This window comes from Lepidochelys kempii, chromosome 1, assembly GCF_965140265.1.
Source record: "Lepidochelys kempii isolate rLepKem1 chromosome 1, rLepKem1.hap2, whole genome shotgun sequence".
NCBI classification, from domain to species: Eukaryota; Metazoa; Chordata; order Testudines; family Cheloniidae; genus Lepidochelys; species Lepidochelys kempii.
This window is the reverse complement of record NC_133256.1, coordinates 39,849,282-39,866,616: the sequence shown is the minus strand read 5'-3', so window position 1 is coordinate 39,866,616 and position 17,335 is coordinate 39,849,282. Positions and strand designations below refer to the sequence as shown.

At 44.8% G+C, this 17,335-nt stretch overlaps 1 protein-coding gene across 3 annotated transcripts in view; it reads left to right on the top strand.

Annotated features, from left to right (window-relative positions):
• ZDHHC20 (zDHHC palmitoyltransferase 20) overlaps positions 1 to 17,335 on the top strand; it is a 77,424-nt gene that overhangs the window by 15,602 nt on the left and 44,487 nt on the right. The gene's annotated exons all lie outside the window — the stretch shown is intronic.

Here is a 17,335-nt window from a genome sequence, read left to right as displayed (position 1 = left end):
ATCTAGTGGTTGATGGGAGACCTGCATTTTGCCAGCTGGGTTGGGCCTCATTTCTCAGGTCATCAGAGGAGTTCCACAGCAGCAAAACACTTGGCCCCTAGGAAGAGGGAGTCCCTTGTGTTCTGCTATTGGATTAGAATGGAATCTCACCCACTCCTCCGTATGCTTCATATCAGGTCTAAGGGCGTGGGAGAAAATGGATTTTTAAGAGACTAAAGGAAAATATGTATTCTCAAAGACAGGCCATTACTTAACTATGGAATGTGTGTTTGCAGGCCTTCTTCCTTTTGATTGTTATTTAAAATTTATATGCATCCAACTCACAAAATACAAGCTATTTTAGCATGTCAGATCTCCCACAGGAGGTAGGTAACGCTGCTTTGTTAAGTAAAATATAATACAAACAGTGCAGCCACAGTAATAGTAAGGTAACTTAAAAACTAATATCTTCAAAATGGTAAAGTTAATTTAAGGAAATCAAACCACTGTGAATTTTCTAATCCCTGAAAATCTGTGCAAACAACTGGAAAGTGAAACTTCTTTATAAAACTGTAGTGTAATGATGACTCTACAAGGCAGGTGTAGTTAAAATTGTGAAAAGTAACTCATGAAGTAGTAATTTCCAGCATTTTTATTCCCCTCTATTTAACCTACATAACTTTACCAATATTTCAGCACTCAAAAATACTCTCTGTTTTGGCTTAGTTTAATCAAGACTGTTCATATTTCCTTGTCTTTATCCACCTGGATTTGAAGGGTGAATGGGTTTCTTAGTAGGATCTGAAGTTAGGCCATTGGGCACATATAATTAAGGTACTGAATTTTATGCCCAGTGACCCAAATGCTCTTTAGGGATAGGTGCTTGATTATAACACAGTTATTGACTAAAAAATATACACTTTAGCTCGTGAAGAGTACATTCTATTCTTTTCAGAAAACAGTAATTCTGATCAGAGAAATTGGAAGATGAGACACATGTCTCTATAGCTCTTTTTATTTTTTTAGATTTGTTAATTGTTTCCAATGTTGCCCACAATGTATTAGGTGCTCTCTCTATAAAACCCATGTATTAGTAAAATTTTAGCATCACCTGGCCACTTTGCTTGTTTCTGACTCCCCTTTCTAGTTCCTTCAGTGCTTGTTTTCACTGCACAGTTAACTCAAGAACTCAAGTTTATAACTCAAGTGTTGCCCCTAACTGGAGTCCCATCCCTACACACAAACCTTTAACTCAAATGCAGTGTTGCTTTTATCTCTAGTTGGTTGGTCTGAGAGGAGTATAGGCTAAAGGTCAGTGAAACACAGCTCGTCAGCTGCTAACATGATCACTCTGTAGTGTGGACAAAGGCTAGCAACACTCAAGTGCTTCTATTCTTCCCGTGTCTTCCTATAATTCTCCCTGTGTGTCCAGGAAGGACAGAGAAGTTCTCTCACAACTCACTGGAAAATAATTACTAGAGCAGCTCAGCTTACTACAGTACTAAGAAACATGGCATGTGCTCCCAGAGGTCTTAACGCACTCGAGTGCAGCACCAGTATGGACACAGAAGCTCATATTGTTTCTCAGGCTATATCTACACTGCACACCTTATAGGTGCCAACTTCTGCTCCCATCAGTGGATGCTCGACCACCCACTCTGGCCCTGTCCCGACTCCACCCCTCCTGCCCTGCCCTACCCCCATTCCAACCCCTTCCCCAAAGTCCCCGCCCCCTCCCTGCCCCTATTCTGACTCCTTCCCCAAATCCCTGCCCCAGCTCCACCTCCTCCCCTGAGCATGCCACGTTCCCGCCCCTCCCTGCCCTGCTCCCGGAGCGGCCAAACAGCTGTTTGGCAGCTGCTGGGAGGCGGTAGGTGGAGAAGCAGGGATGTGGCGCGCTCAGGGGAGGAGGTGGTGGGGTGGGGAGCTTGGCTACCAGTGGGTGCAGAGCACCCACTAATTTTTCCCCATGGGTGCTCCAGCCCCAGAGCACCCACGGAGTCGGCGCCTATGGCACACCTTACAATGGCATGGCTGTGCCGCTACAGCTGTGCCGTTGTAAGGTGCGCAGTGTAGCTGCTCTTTGTCGCTGGGAAAGAGCTCTCCTGATGACAAAATAAACGCCCCCCCCAACACGGGAGGGTGGTTTCATCACTGAAAGAGTGTCTCCCACTGACGAAGTGCCGTCCACACCGGGGGTTTTTGTTGTTAAAACTTTTGTCGTTCTGAGGTTTGGGTTTTTTTGCACAACCCGGAGCAACAGAAGTTTTAATGATGAAAGTGCAGTGTAGACATAGCCGGGGAAGTCCCGGATGACTGGAAAAAGGCTAATGTAGTGCCAATCTTTAAAAAAGGGAAGAAGGAAGATCCTGGGAACTACAGGCCAGTCAGCCTCACCTCAGTCCCTGGAAAAATCATGGAGCAGGTCCTCAAAGAATCAATCCTGAAGCACTTGCATGAGAGGAAAGTGATCAGGAACAGCCAGCATGGATTCACCAAGGGAAGGTCATGCCTGACTAATCTAATCGCCTTTTATGATGAGATTACTGGTTCTGTGGATGAAGGGAAAGCAGTGGATGTATTGTTTCTTGACTTTAGCAAAGCTTTTGACACGGTCTCCCATAGTATTCTTGTCAGCAAGTTAAGGAAGTATGGGCTGGATGAATGCACTATAAGGTGGGTAGAAAGCTGGCTAAATTGTCGGGCTCAACGGGTAGTGATCAATGGCTCCATGTCTAGTTGGCAGCCGGTATCAAGTGGAGTGCCCCAAGGGTCGGTCCTGGGGCCGGTTTTATTCAATATCTTCATAAATGATCTGGAGGATGGTGTGGATTGCACTCTCAGCAAATTTGCGGATGATACTAAACTGGGAGGAGTGGTAGATACGCTGGAGGGGAGGGATAGGATACAGAAGGACCTAGACCAATTGGAAGATTGGGCCAAAAGGAATCTGATGAGGTTCAATAAGGATAAGTGCAGGGTCCTGCACTTAGGACGGAAGAACCCAATGCACAGCTACAGACTAGGGACCGAATGGCTAGGCAGCAGTTCTGCAGAAAAGGACCTAGGGGTGACAGTGGACGAGAAGCTGGATATGAGTCAGCAGTGTGCCCTTGTTGCCAAGAAGGCCAATGGCATTTTGGGATGTATAAGTAGGGGCATAGCGAGCACATCGAGGGACGTGATCGTTCCCCTCTATTCGACATTGGTGAGGCCTCATCTGGAGTACTGTGTGCAGTTTTGGGCCCCACACTTCAAGAAGGATGTGGATAAATTGGAGAGAGTCCAGCGAAGGGCAACAAAAATGATTAGGGGTCTGGAACACATGAGTTATGAGGAGAGGCTGAGGGAGCTGGGATTGTTTAGCCTGCAGAAGAGAAGAATGAGGGGGGATTTGATAGCTGCTTTCAACTACCTGAAAGGGGGTTCCAAAGAGGATGGCTCTAGACTGTTCTCAATGGTAGCAGATGACAGAACGAGGAGTAATGGTCTCAAGTTGCAGTGGGGGAGGTTTAGATTGGATATTAGGAAAAACTTTTTCACTAAGAGGGTGGTGAAACACTGGAATGCGTTACCTAGGGAGGTGGTAGAATCTCCTTCCTTAGAGGTTTTTAAGGTCAGGCTTGACAAAGCCCTGGCTGGGATGATTTAACTGGGAATTGGTCCTGCTTCGAGCAGGGGGTTGGACTAGATGACCTTCTGGGGTCCCTTCCAACCCTGATATTCTATGATTCTATGATTCTATGATTCAGTGTGGCTGCTTTCACTCAAGCTAGGTTAACTCAGGCTACATCTATACTGCAATATAAAACCTGTGGGATGAAGTTTCAGAGCTTGGGTCAGCTGACTCTGGCTTGGACTGTGGGGCTAAAAATTGCACATAGACACTTGGGGTGGAGCCCGGGCTCCAAAACCCCACAAGAGACAGAGGGTCTTTGAGCTCGGGAGCCCAAGCTCTGAGACACGCCCCAGGGTTTCAGAACCCAGACTCCAGCCTGAGCCTGAATGTCTACACTGCAATTTTTAGCCCCACAGCCCAAGCCCCACGAACCTGAGTTAGCTGACCTGGACCATGGGTCTTTTATTGCAGTGTAGACGTACTCTCAGAGAGAAGTAATTCAAGTGTATATAAGTTGAGTTGACTCTGTTGTGTAGACATATTCTCTGTTTTGATTTTAAAAGAGTGTGTGCCTTCTTTTGTGTTTGTATAGCACTTAGCAAATTGTGGACAGCATTGGAAACAAATCATTTATATGTGGCATTAAAAAGATACCCTACAGTCAAGCCATTGAAATTACTTGAAGGTGTTGTGACAGAGCCGAGTATTCAGGAGGGATTGAATGAGGAGGGGGTAGTGGCTTTACCAACCAGATGAGGAAGGTATAATCAAGCAACACTTGGACTAGGAGCAGGCCAAATTGCTAGTAAAATGAAGAGATTGCATTCCTTCAGTGTACTGGTGATTAAGAAAAAGGAAGGAAGTCTGAAAAATGAGCTAATTTAGGTGTCTTGATTCTGTGCAGTTGTGCTTCATTACAGTGAATGGTCCTTTTCAAGAATAACAAATTTGGTTAAGAGTTTCTGCTGCAGTGCAGTCGCTTGAGTAGCTTAATGTGCTGATTACATAGCCAGCCTTAGCATTTTTGGATGAATGTACAAAACACTTTTTAAGCCACCCTCTCTTTCCAAATATAGCCAATGCCTCACCATTTTAGCGAGCTATGCATATGACTAGCTTCAGGATTGATTAGCTAGGTGACTTCTTTTCAGAGAAACCTGGTATTTAGCTTCCTGATTTTTAGTAAAGACTAAGGGGGAGATTTTCAAAAGCACCGATGGTGGCAGTTTGGTGCCTAATTCTGGTTCAAAGTCAATGGGAGTTGGGTACCAAACTGTCATTTGTGCCTTTGAAAATCTCCCCTTAATTCTTTGTCTGCCCTCTTGCGTCAGTGGAAGTGGAAAGGGTCCATGTAAATTACCAACATCTAAAAATGTTTCAAGGCACAATTCTGTAGATAACACAGTGGTCAGCATGCTGCTAAAATTTCTGGAAAGTTTTGTGCACATTCTGGTGCATTGTAGTCCCCTCTACAGCAGTAATTTATGAGCATTAATGAATCATCATAACCTTCACCTGTGAAGTAGTTATTAGAAAAACTTAGGCAGATAAGTTTGACTTTGAGTTGGTGTAATAAGAGCAGGGAATGTAATGGATCCCCTACTCTGTCCTGTGCTGAGTCCACTAAACCAGGCCATGTCTCATGCTGTTAAGGTGACACTGCTTGTGGTCATTGGTCACATTGCTACTTGCAGCTGAGCAGCCAAGCTGAGAAGTAAAAACCTGCAGCAGTCATAACACTATCAGAGACCATCTCCATCCCCAGCAACTGCAAATTTGATTGAGTTTTTCTTAAAAAATTAAAGGACCCATATGTGCTAGTGTAGGGGTGGACAAACTTTTTAGCCCGAGGATATAGAAATTGTATGGTGGGCCATGAATGCTCATGAAATTGGGGTGGGGGTGCGGCCTCCAGGGTTGAGCCAGAAATGAGGAGTTCAGGGTGTGGGAGGAGGCTCTGGGCTGGGGCAGGGGGGTGAGGGGTGTGTGTGCTGGGTGAGGACTCCGGCTGGGGATGCAGGAGAGTGCTTGGGACTGGGACCGAGGGGTTCGGAGGGTGGGAGGGGGATCAGGGGTGGGGCGTGGGGGATGGCTCAGGGCGGCTCTTATTTCAATCTGCTCCTGGAAGCAGTGGCATGTCCCCCCTCCAGCTCCTACGCAGAGGTGTGGCAGGCAGGTCCGCTATGCGCTACCCCGTCCATAGGCATTTCCTGGCCAACTGGAGCTGCGGGGGTGGCACTTGGGGTGGGGGCAGCATGCAGAGCGGAGCCCCCTGGCTGCCCCTACGTGTAGGAGCCAGAGGAGGGACATGCTGCTGCTTCCAAGAGCCGTTCGGAGTGACCCCTGACCCTGCTCCCCGGCTGGAGCGGGGCAAGCACCAGACCTTGCTCCTGAGCAGGAACTCAAGGGCCGGATTAAAATGGCAGGCGTGCTGAATGCAGCCCATGGACTGTAGTTTGCCCACTCCCGTGCTAGTGGCTTTTCCATTCCCACAGGTCAGATCTGACCAGCTATAAGAATGAGACAGAATAATCCATGCTCTTTTAGAGATTTTCTAGACACAGTTTTGGTAACAATTTAATTATATCTATTTTTGAAGCAGATATAATTAAATCAGTGCAACCCCCTAGTGTGGATGCAGCGTAAAGGTGCTTATATCAGAATAGCTTATTTTGATAAATGTGTGGTTTCTTAACTTATCTAACGGTTCAATTTTTTATAGACAACCCTAAGAAAAATCAGTGAGAAGCCTTTCAGCCCCAGGGTACCTTTACACTTTCAAAACTATCTTTGCCAAGGAAGAGGACTAGAAACTTACTTTCTAAATATGAAAATTGAAATTGCCATTCAAAACCAGGAATGGTGATGGGGGGGGTCATCTGCAGCTTTGGGGGTCCCAAAGCTAGCTCTGACTAAGTCTCTTTATTTTGAACTGAGGGGTGAGGAGCAGAATCCTCTTGGCATCCACTTTGGTTATTGTCATGGAGATCTCCTTTACCTGTTCAGTGACCCTGTTGTAGTGTACATACTATAGAAAACCCTTAGATGCATAGATCACTTGTACATGGTAATTAGAATGTTTTTGTTTCTGCAGCTTATGCTGTTCTAATAACAAACATATACTTACAGACTTCCCTTGTTTCCTATTCATGTTGGTACACATATTGTGCTCAAGCTAGAGTGGTCTTGCCATAAATAAATATCTACCTTGCTTTTTTATAAGAGAGTATTTTCTGGGCAGTGTGCCTCTCAATCACTCTAAATTATCTGTTGCAGTCAAATAACTCTGTTAATGTTGCTTTAACCATATGACACAAACTGTGACCATGGTTAGTTACAAATAAAAAACAAGTTGTTATGACCCATATTATGCAACTGTAACTTCACTTTTGCCATATTTAGAATATAATGCAACTTATAATGTCAATTCCTGTGAGTGTTAATTCTCTCAATAAACTAATAAATATAGTAGTGTGTGGCATGGCCCTGTCTATGCAGGGAAAAAATATGGCTTGTTTTTTAATTTTTCCAATCAAGATAGCTCAACTCTATTGGAACCTCCCTTAACACCTGTGCAGACAGTTCAACATCTTTTGAGATAGTTTGAAGCTACCGCACAACCAAAAGTGACTCCACATTACAGTATTAACTCAAGTGATCCACCCTTGAGATTCTTCCCTTGTGTTAGCTATGGGAGTCATGTCCTGCATCCACATGAGCATTCTGTTTACTTGTGTGTGATGCCAAGGCTTTTGGGGACCCATCTCATTGTAGTGCTACATTAAACTGCACTGCTCTGTGAATGCTTTTGCAGTGTAATGAGGGAAAACGTGTCTGCCCCTTCTGGGGATTCTGGTTGGAAGTGGTATGAACCTAGTAACTCAGTGAAGTAAACCCGTTCCATCTGGGCTCGCTCTAGATTTCTCTCTGGAGAAACATTCCAATGGGTTGTATCCAACCCATGTACATCCAAAGCATGTATCCAACTTGCGGGCCCTGCTAGCATCACACCAAAGATCCACTGGTACCTTGCTGTCAGCCTGTGGCCAGCTGGGAGCATGCTGAGGCGGTCCTCTTGGGGTCATTCTTAACAAACAGAGCTCTGTGCTGCATATAGATGAGTGAAGTTGCTGATACTGGAAACTGTGCAAGTGGGGGAAAGAGGCTGAGAAGGCCTATGTGCAATGGTAGGTGGTTTCCAATCAGAAAACAAGGAGGTAGATGGCAAGAAAAGGGCACAGGTGGGAGGTGTTGTGGGATTGTTGGAAGGCATTGGAGGACTAGTGGTTCTTGCTGATGTCATGGCATTAGCCTGTATCCAGGCTACAGATAAGACACGTTAGCAACTGTTGAGGGAATCTCACTGGAAGTCTGTCCTACACCCCCAGTTACATCAGCCAGTTTTTGTTATATCACCACCACGCGAGTGATTGGGTTTTTGTATGTGGATGGTGTCGGGAACACTCAAGCTCTGCCTTGTGTTACCTTGCTAGTGGTTCTGTCTACATGGATCTTAAAGGGAGAAGGGGATCTCAGCTGAGTTGAGCTAATTTACTTTTTGGAGAGGGTGAGGTGGAGAACTTGCTTTTGTAGTTAGGGCCACTGTTGAGATGTGTTTCAGCTGAGTTACGGAGCTGATCGGTGGTTGGTGGGTTTTTTTAAATGGTTTTGATCTTCACTTGTGAACAATTTAATGGAGTGGAAGCTGGGGAGAGTTAAGGCTTCAGATATTGTGAAGGAATGTATTTGCATCTGCACATTAGTATTTCCCCACCTACATGGAGCACCAGGAAGAATGTAAAAGTTCACTCGTTGGATGCCTGGAGAGACTGAAATATTCAAAGTATATGACTTCAGTCAGGATCCATGATGGGGCTGCAAATAAATGTTACATAAGAAACAGATCCAGTTCTTTCCGTGTCTTTATTTTTATTTGAGTTTTATTTGCAATCAAAAGAATACGCACCCCATAGTCGAAGGATGGTTTTATGGTTAGAGTTATTGTACTGAGATACAGGTTCTATTTCTGGTTTTGTAGTAGATTTCCTTTGAGACCTTGGGCAAATCACTCAACTTCTCTGTGTCTCACTATGGAGATACTTCCCTACCTTGTAGGGATGTTGGAGGTGCTTGGATACTACTGTAGTAACCATAGAAAAGTCTATAAATAGACCCATAGCCCTTAAGGCCAGAAGGAATCATCATGATCATCTAGTCTGACCTCCTGCAAATTGCAGGTCACAGAACCTCACCCACTCACTCCTGCAACATACCCTAACTTCTGACTGAGTTACTGAAGTCTTCAAATCATGATTTAAAGAATTCAAGATACAGAGAATCCGGCATTTACACTATAAATAAGTGGTACACATTCTGAAATCCCTTGAAGTGGTGCATGTATTTTCACAGGCTGAATGCATGACACTTTCTGAAAATAAGGCTCCTCTAAGGTGTCTCAGTTTGGACATCCAAATATAGAAGCATCCAGAATCACTAGTCACTGCTGAAAAGTGTGACCTCTTTTACGTCTGATTCATTAGATCCACCAATCTCCCTACCACTGCAGCATTCTTTCCTGTGACCATGGGTGGTTGGTGCAGCCCCCGTTTGGGGAGGCGAGCCCCAGGTCTGCCCCTTCTGCCATTTCCTCCCCCCACCCCCATGGCTGGTGTAGTACGAGAAATTGCTATCTGTAGGAATTTGCTACATCGGATAGCAGTTTTTTTACAGTCCCTTACATATGAGTAACTGCTACAGGTAGCAAATTCCGAAAAGTAGCTGTTTCTTGCACTATACCAGAGCCCCCAGACCCTCCCCCCACCTGGAGGAGCCCCTGGCCATCCGAAGTCCCCGAGCCCCACCCCGCCCACCTGGCTGGAGGAGTCCAGGGCCAGCTGCAGCCGCGTCGCATTTCCCCTCTCCAGATCCCAAGCTGCCCAGAGAAAAGCATTTCTCAGACCAGAGGTGGGCAAACTATGGCCCATGGGCCACATCTGGCCTGTGGGACTGTCCTGCCCAGCCCATGAGCTCCTGGCTGGGGAAGCTTGACCCCGGACCCTCCCCCGCTGTTCCCCTTCACATGCAGCTATGCTGCCATGTGGGCAGCGTGGCTCTGAGCGGCATGGTAAGGGGGTGATGGGTAGCAGGTACCAGGGGGCAGTTGGATGGGATGGAGGTTCTGGCATGGTCAGGGGTCGGGGAAACGGGGGGTTGGGTAGGATATGGAAGTCCCTGGGGGGGCCTGCTAGGGGTGTGGATAGGTCAGGGTAGTCAGGGAGTGGGCGGGGGGGAGGGTTGGAAAGGGGGGTGGGATCCTGGGGGGCGGTTTAGGGCAGGGGGGTCCCAGGAGGGGGCAGTCAGGGGATGGGGAGTGGGGGTGGGGGCAAGGGCCCAGTTGTTTGGGGGGCACAGCCTTCCCTACCCGGCCCTCCATACGGTTTTGCACCCCGATGTGGCCCTCCGGCCAAAAAGTTTGCTCACCCCTGTCTCAGACTCTCCTCCAGAAGAAGCTTTTGATATGTGCCATGCAGGATCCGGGGTAGCTAAGAAGGTGGAATGTGCTACTCAGCTTCCTGGGTTCATCAATAATCTCCCTGGAGTCCATGAGCCCGGGAAGCTGAGTAGCACATATCGCCTCCTCAGACGCCCTGGAACCTGCATGGGGCATAATAAATCAAAAACTTCTCTGCAAAACACTGCAACCAGGGGTCCGCTGGCTGTGGCCGCGCCAGGGGGAGCTGAGCCTCCCCTGGCCTATTATACCCACGCCCATGGTCCAGGAGGTCTGGAAGGTGCAAGCCTAAAGAGCGGCATTGTCAAGGTGCAAAGACAAAAATGGAGAGAGAGAGAGGTGCTTAGGAGAGGTATAAGGAAAATGAGTGGCATTGGGAATCTGAGACAAAACACTTGAGCTTTCTCCCTTGTTAGAAACCAAAGTTGGATTGTGTTTTTGTTTTTTAACTCAGCTAAGCAGAAAGTTAAATATGAAGCCAGCTTAATAGAGCACCTAGTTTCACATTGAAAAATACACTATTTTCAGAGAATTGAGTGCAACATGAACAGGACTCTGACAGTATAATAGATCTGACTAGAATAGAAAATAGGTTCACTTTATACGTTGGTGAGAGTTGCTTTTGGTGCGTAAATAGGATTAAGTCATGTTTGAAGAATGAGGGTTTTCTTTTTACTCCTTTGTTTTATTTTGTTCTTTGTGCTTCATGTTGAGAGAAGGTAAAAATTAGACACAAATTTATACCATGCTGTCAACTAAAACACGAGAGACCTTTGGGTTTATCAGGCCTTTGTTGAAACTTCAGGGTTTCTGTAGTGCTCGTAGGCACTTTATGAGCTGTTTACAGAACTTCCGCATAAATTATAGTTACAGTAGTCCATATTTTTAGTCCATATTTTTAGTATTTGCTAGCAATAACTTATTAAAACATTGACTTAATATAGCAAGTTAAGATTTTAATAAATACATTTTCAAGATGCTGGGCTTGCTTAATTTCCCGCCCCTCTCCCCCCTTACCTCTGTAATTGAACAGTAGACCAAGGAATATATTTCGAATTCCTCAGCTCCCAGTAAGGACAGACTGAAAGCAGATTTGCAGTACTTAAACTTGTGAAATATTGACTTTGCTCTTCACTGTAGCTCTCAGGGCACAGACTCTGGTTGATACATCGCAGAAGAACACAATGCGAAGGTTTTGGAAGCATTTTGACTTGTTTTGTAAAAAAAATCAATAGGGCAAAAAAGCAGCACTGTTTGGTACATTTCCCACATGTAGAAAAGATTTTGAAGTGCCTGAAGTGGAAATACATATCATTTCACTGGCGAGCCACTGCAACAAAGCAAATTGGTCAAAGGTAGCATAGGGAAGGATTTTAGTTGGCAGTTCTGAAGCAGAATTTAAAGGCTAGGATGATTGTTTGGCTGGCCAGGTAATCAGTGCATGTTTAAAGTTCCTAGTGGAAACAAAATAGTAAATATTACTATTAATTTGAAATAGGACTTCATGATGTAATATAGATACATCCTGAAAAATGGTTGACTCGTCTCTTGCTTGCTGTGTGACTTTTGTCAAGTCATTAACCTTGGTGCCTCAGGACTTTGCTACAATTTATCCATCCATAAAATGAGAATAACTGTGGTGTGAGAGTAACCTCTCTTTAGCTAAGATGGTAACCAACTTTACATTTTAAAACCAGATTTTTTTAATCCTTCCCCTAAATTGGCTAGAACCCAACAAATTGTCCTCATATGTGCACTTCTTATGTGCACTTCTCTACCCAAAGGGTTTTTTTTTTTTAATTTGGTAGTGACCAGACATCATCCTGAAATGAAAACAGTATGAGAAATCAGAAGGATTTCACTATTAGGACACACTTCAGACTACAAGATTTTGTTACCCTAAAATTGCTCTGCATGGTCTGATGGCTATGCATGTTGGCCTGAGGGAGCTGGCTAGGAAAGGGAGAAATAATTAGCTGCTTTCCAGGGTTATGAGGTTTACTTATTGTTTTCAAAGTGCATCCATCAGGCTCGCCAACAGAAATTCTGGGCCCCAGGGCCAGAAGTGACAAATCTGTCACTTTCGGGACCGGCCTACGGGGCCCCCCAAAGTGCAGGGCCTGGAGTGGTCTTGTGCACCTAGACATCCTGCAGCCTGCCCAGGCGACTTAAAAGGGCCCAGGGCTCCCGTAGCTGCCGCGACCACAGGAGCAGCAGAGACCGCTGGGCCCTTTTAAATTGCCTGGGCCCCTGGGCAATTGCCCCCTTTGCGCCCTTCTTATCCCCCGCCCCTCCACCAGTCATCAGGCCTGGCATCCAGATCCTTGGATGAAGTCTCTATACGTGCAAAGTAATATGATGTTACCTAGCTGATTATGTTCAAGAGGGAAAATATATGATTTTTGAAGCATCATTCTGAATATTCTCATAAAATATAATTGAGTTGAATTTGCTTGATATAGTACCTGTATAGGCCACATATTACAGTGCTTTTTGACTAGAACTATGATGTGAACCTTATATCTTTTCTAAGTTGGATGCTTTACTTTCTTTTCTTTTAGAAGACAAGTGGAATTTTGAATTTATCTTGTCCCAGAGAACGCATGTTTCTCCAGCTCCATGCAAAGGGGTTCACCCAGGATAGAGCAGTAACTAGAGGAAAAATTCAGTCAGAAAATGTTATTTTGAAGTTCACAGAATATCAGGGTTGCAAGGGACCTCTGGAGGCCATCTAGTCCAACCCCCTGCCCAGAGCAGGACCAATTCCAGCTAAATCATCCCAGCCAGGGCTTTGTCAAGCCTGACCTTAAAAACTTCTAAGGAAGGGGATTCCACCACCTCCCTAGGTAACGCATTCCAGTGTTTCACCACCCTCCTAGTGAAAAAGTTTTTCCTAATATCCAACCTAAACCTCCCCCACTGCAACTTGAGACCATTACTCCTTGTCCTGTCCTCTTCCACCACTGAGAATAGTCTAGAACCATCCTCTCTGGAACTACCTCTCAGGTAGCTGAAAGCCGCTATCAAATCCCCCCTCATTCTTCTCTTCTGCAGGCTAAACAATCCCAGTTCCCTCAGCCTCTCCTCATAAGTCATGTGTTCCAGTCCCCTAATCATTTGTTGCCCTCTGCTGGATGCTCTCCCATTTTTCCAAATCCTTCTTGTAGTGTGGGGCCCAAAACTGGACACAGTACTTCAGATGAGGCCTCACCAATGTCGACTAGAGGGGAATGATCACGTCCCTTGATCTGCTGGCAATGCCCTTACTTATAGAGCCCAAAATGCTGTTAGCCTTCTTGGCAACAAGGGCATGCTGTTGACTCATATCCAGCTTCTCGTCCACTGTAACCCCTAGGTCCTTTTCTGCAGAACTGCTGCCTAGCCAGTCAGTCCCCAGCCTGTAGCAGTGCATGGGATTCTTCCATTCTAAGTGCAGGACTCTGCACTTGTTGAACCTCATGATTTCTTTTGGCCCAATCCTCCAATTTGTCTAGGTCCCTCTGTATCCTATCCCTACCCTCCAGCGTATCTACCGCTCCTCCCAGTTTAGGAACTGTCCATTGTTTAGGAACTCAATCTTGCAAGAAAAAACACTTTTAATGTTTACCTTCCACTGTCTAAAAAGTTCACCTTTTTATGTTGGGGGGGGGGAAAAGTGAAATTATTAAGTAAGCAATTTAATATGAACAAGAAAAGAGAAATATAATACAGTAAATTAGAACTATTTTGTTTTAATAAACTACAAATATCTCCAGCATTTCAAAAAAAAAAAAAAAAAAAACCAAAAAAAAGAAAATAACTTGAAATTAGGGCTATCAAGCCATTTAAAAAATTGCAATTAATTGCACTGTTAAATAGAATACCATTTATTTAAATATTTTGGATGTTTTCTACATTTTCAAATATATTCAATTACAACACAGAATACAAAGTGTACAGTGCTCACTTTATTTTTGATTACAAATATTTGTGCTGTAAAAAAGTGTTTTTCAATTCACCTAATCAAGTACTGTAGTGCAGTCTCTTTATCATGAAAGTTGAACCTACAAATGTAGAATTATGTAGAGAAAATAACTGCATTCAAAAATAGAATATAAAACTTTAGAGCCTGCAAGTCCACTCAGTCCTACTTCTTGTTCAGCCAGTCGCTCAGACAAACAAGTTTGTTTACATTTGCAGGAGATAATGCTGCCCGCTGCTTCTTTACAATGTCACCTGAAAGTGAGAACAGGTGTTTGCATGGCACTGTTGTAGCTGGCGTCGCAAGATATTTACATACCAGATGCGACAAAGATTCATATGTCCCTTCATGCTTCAACCACCATTCCAGGGGACCTGCGCACATGCTGATGATGGGTTCTGCTCGATAACAATCCAGAGCAGTGTGGACTGACGCATGTTCATTTCCATCATCTGAGTCAAATTTCACAGCAGAAGGTTGAGTTCCTTTTTTGGTGGTTTGGGTTCTGTATTTTCCTTATCAGAGTGTTGCTCTTTTAAGACTTCTGAAAGCATGCTCCACGCCTCGTCCTTCTCAGATTTTGGAAGGCACTTCAGATTCTTAAACCTTGGGTCGAGTGCTGTAGCTATCTTTCGAAATCTCATATTGGTACCTTCTTTACATTTTGTCAAATGTGCAGTGCAAGTGTTCTTAAAACGAACAACGTGCTGGGTCATCATCTGAGACTGCTATAATATGAAATATATGGCGGAATGTGAGTAAAACAGAGTAGGGGACATACAAATCTCCACCAAGGATCTCCATCAGTCACAAATGTAATTAATGCATTTTTTTTTTAACAAAAAAAAAACAAAACAAAACCAAGTGTCATCAGCATGGAAGCATGTCCTCTGGAATGGGGCCGAAGCATGAAAGGGCATCAGAATGTGTAGGATATCTGGCATGTAAATACCTTGCAATGTCAGCTACAAAAGTGCCATGCAAATGCCTGCTCCCACTTTCTGGTGACATTGTAAATAAGAAGAGGGCAGCATTATCTCCTGTAAATGTAAACAAACTTATTTGTCTTAGTGATTGGCTGAACAAGAAGTAGGATTGAGTGGACTTGTAGGCTCTGAAGTTTTACATTTTTTTGTTTGTTTCATAACTGCACTCAAAAACAAAATCTACATTTGTAAACTGCACTTTCACAATAAAGAGATTGCACTACAATACTTGTATGAGGTGAATTTAAAAAATACAATTTATTTTGTTTTAATTTTTACAGTGTAAATATTTGTAATCAAATATACACTTTCATTTCAATTACAACACAGAATACAATATATATGAAAATGTAGAAAAACATCCAAAATATTTAATAAATTTCAATTGGTAGTCTATCGTTTAACAGTGCGATTAAAACTGCGATTAATCGCGACTAATTTTTTTAATTGCAATTTATTTATTTATTTTTAGTTAATCATGTGAGTTAGGGCTGTCGATTAATCGCAGTTACTTGAAACCTCTAAGCGCTGGTCTATACTTTTATCTTATGTCGGTATAACCACAAGCAATGTAGCTATACAGACTGAACTCCCGGTGTAGATAGTGCTTCTCCCATCAACATTGCCACTCCTCTCAGGGAGGTAGAGTACTCATCCTGGTGGGAGAAACTCTCCTGTCGGCATACATAGCGCTGCACCACTGTAAGTAGACAAATTTTAACTCACAAGAGGTTAATACAGACTCTATTGTCCTATAGCATGTGAGCCTGTTCTTAGCAGTTGTAACTTGTCTTTGTACATATTGACTTGCTTTGGGACTATTTTACTATGTTGTTGGTTCATGTTCTCTGGGGGGAAAAATATCCTAAAAAAAAAAAAGCACTTAACAGAAACTCTAGTTTTGATCATACCCAATCGTTCTTCCTAATTCAGTTTAAAACCAAACTTGCTGTATTTTGGATGGTAGATAAAGATCCTTCCCTTAGAGAGAAGGAATTAAAAAGTTGCAAATAAAACTGCGTAGGGGAATGGAGATGGTGCTGAGCAGGTGGTTCTTTCCTTTAATTCACCAGCATAAGCAGAAAGGGAGCATCTGAGCATGGTGAGAGAAGCCAGAGCAGTTTATTTTATAGTTTTGCTTTTTCCTTCTTTGGTTAGGTCTTATTACTACTAAGAATTACTAACTATTTGGAGGCATCTAGACAATCAGAAAAGAGGGTGATGCCAGTCCTAAGGACAATGGAAGGACAGACAGACAAGTAGACAGAGATTAGGAGGAGTGGGGGAAACATACATTTTACTTACTGTCAAGGTGCGGCAACTCACCCCTGCGGAGCGTCCTGCTGGTCGTCCAGGGAATTAGCATTCCAGCCTCTGGAGCACCCTCTGCAGGCCTGTGTTGCGCTGGCCCCCGTGTCCCTCCTGGACCCTGGTGCCCCTTTTACCCAGGGGGCTGCCCCCTGGCAGTATCCCCACAGTCTCTGGGTCTCCCCTCCCCAGGGAACCCCCACCCACTATCCCCACCTTGCCTCAGTCTTTGGCCACTGCCAGTGACCATTGAGCACCTGCACACTGGGGCAGACTGCAGTGTATAAGCCAATCATCACAGGCAAAGAGGTTTGGACCTGCTGCCTCTGCCTACCTTTGGGCTGCCCCCTGTAACCGCAGTACCTATCTTAGGCCATTGGCCAGGCCTGGGCTTTTTCAGTCTGGAACCTCCCAGCTCCTCTGGCCTTCCCCAGCCCTGCTTAACCTCAGGTACTCTGGCATGCTCTCCAGCAGCCAGGCCCATCTCTCTCTCTCTAAAGGCGGAGAGAGACTCTCTGCTCCTGGCCTACTGCCCTTTTATAAGGGCCAGCTGAGCCTACTTCCCCCAGTCAGCCTGGGAACTGTTTGCTCCCAGCCACAGCCCTCTCCCTGGGCTGAAGTGGGTCTTTAAGGGGGATTTAAAGTGGAGAGGGTGAAGGCCTTGCAAACAAGCACAGGAATGCCCTGCCTGTGCAAGGGGAAAACGCATGGCTGTGTCTGTGCAAAGCTGACAGACTGTGGAAATTAGGAAAGTTGGCAGAACAGGGAGGGAGGAGACCATGCAAAATGAGACCTGCTCAGGTAGGTAGGGAGGGGCAGAGTTATGCAGAGCTTTGGAGAAGGTGATGACAAACTTGAATTTGATGCAGTAGCAAGTGGAGAGCCAAGGAAGGGATTCAGAGAGGGGGGTGATGTGATCAAAATCACAAGCAAGGAAAATTTCCAGTGCAGTATTTTATCTGAACTGTGCA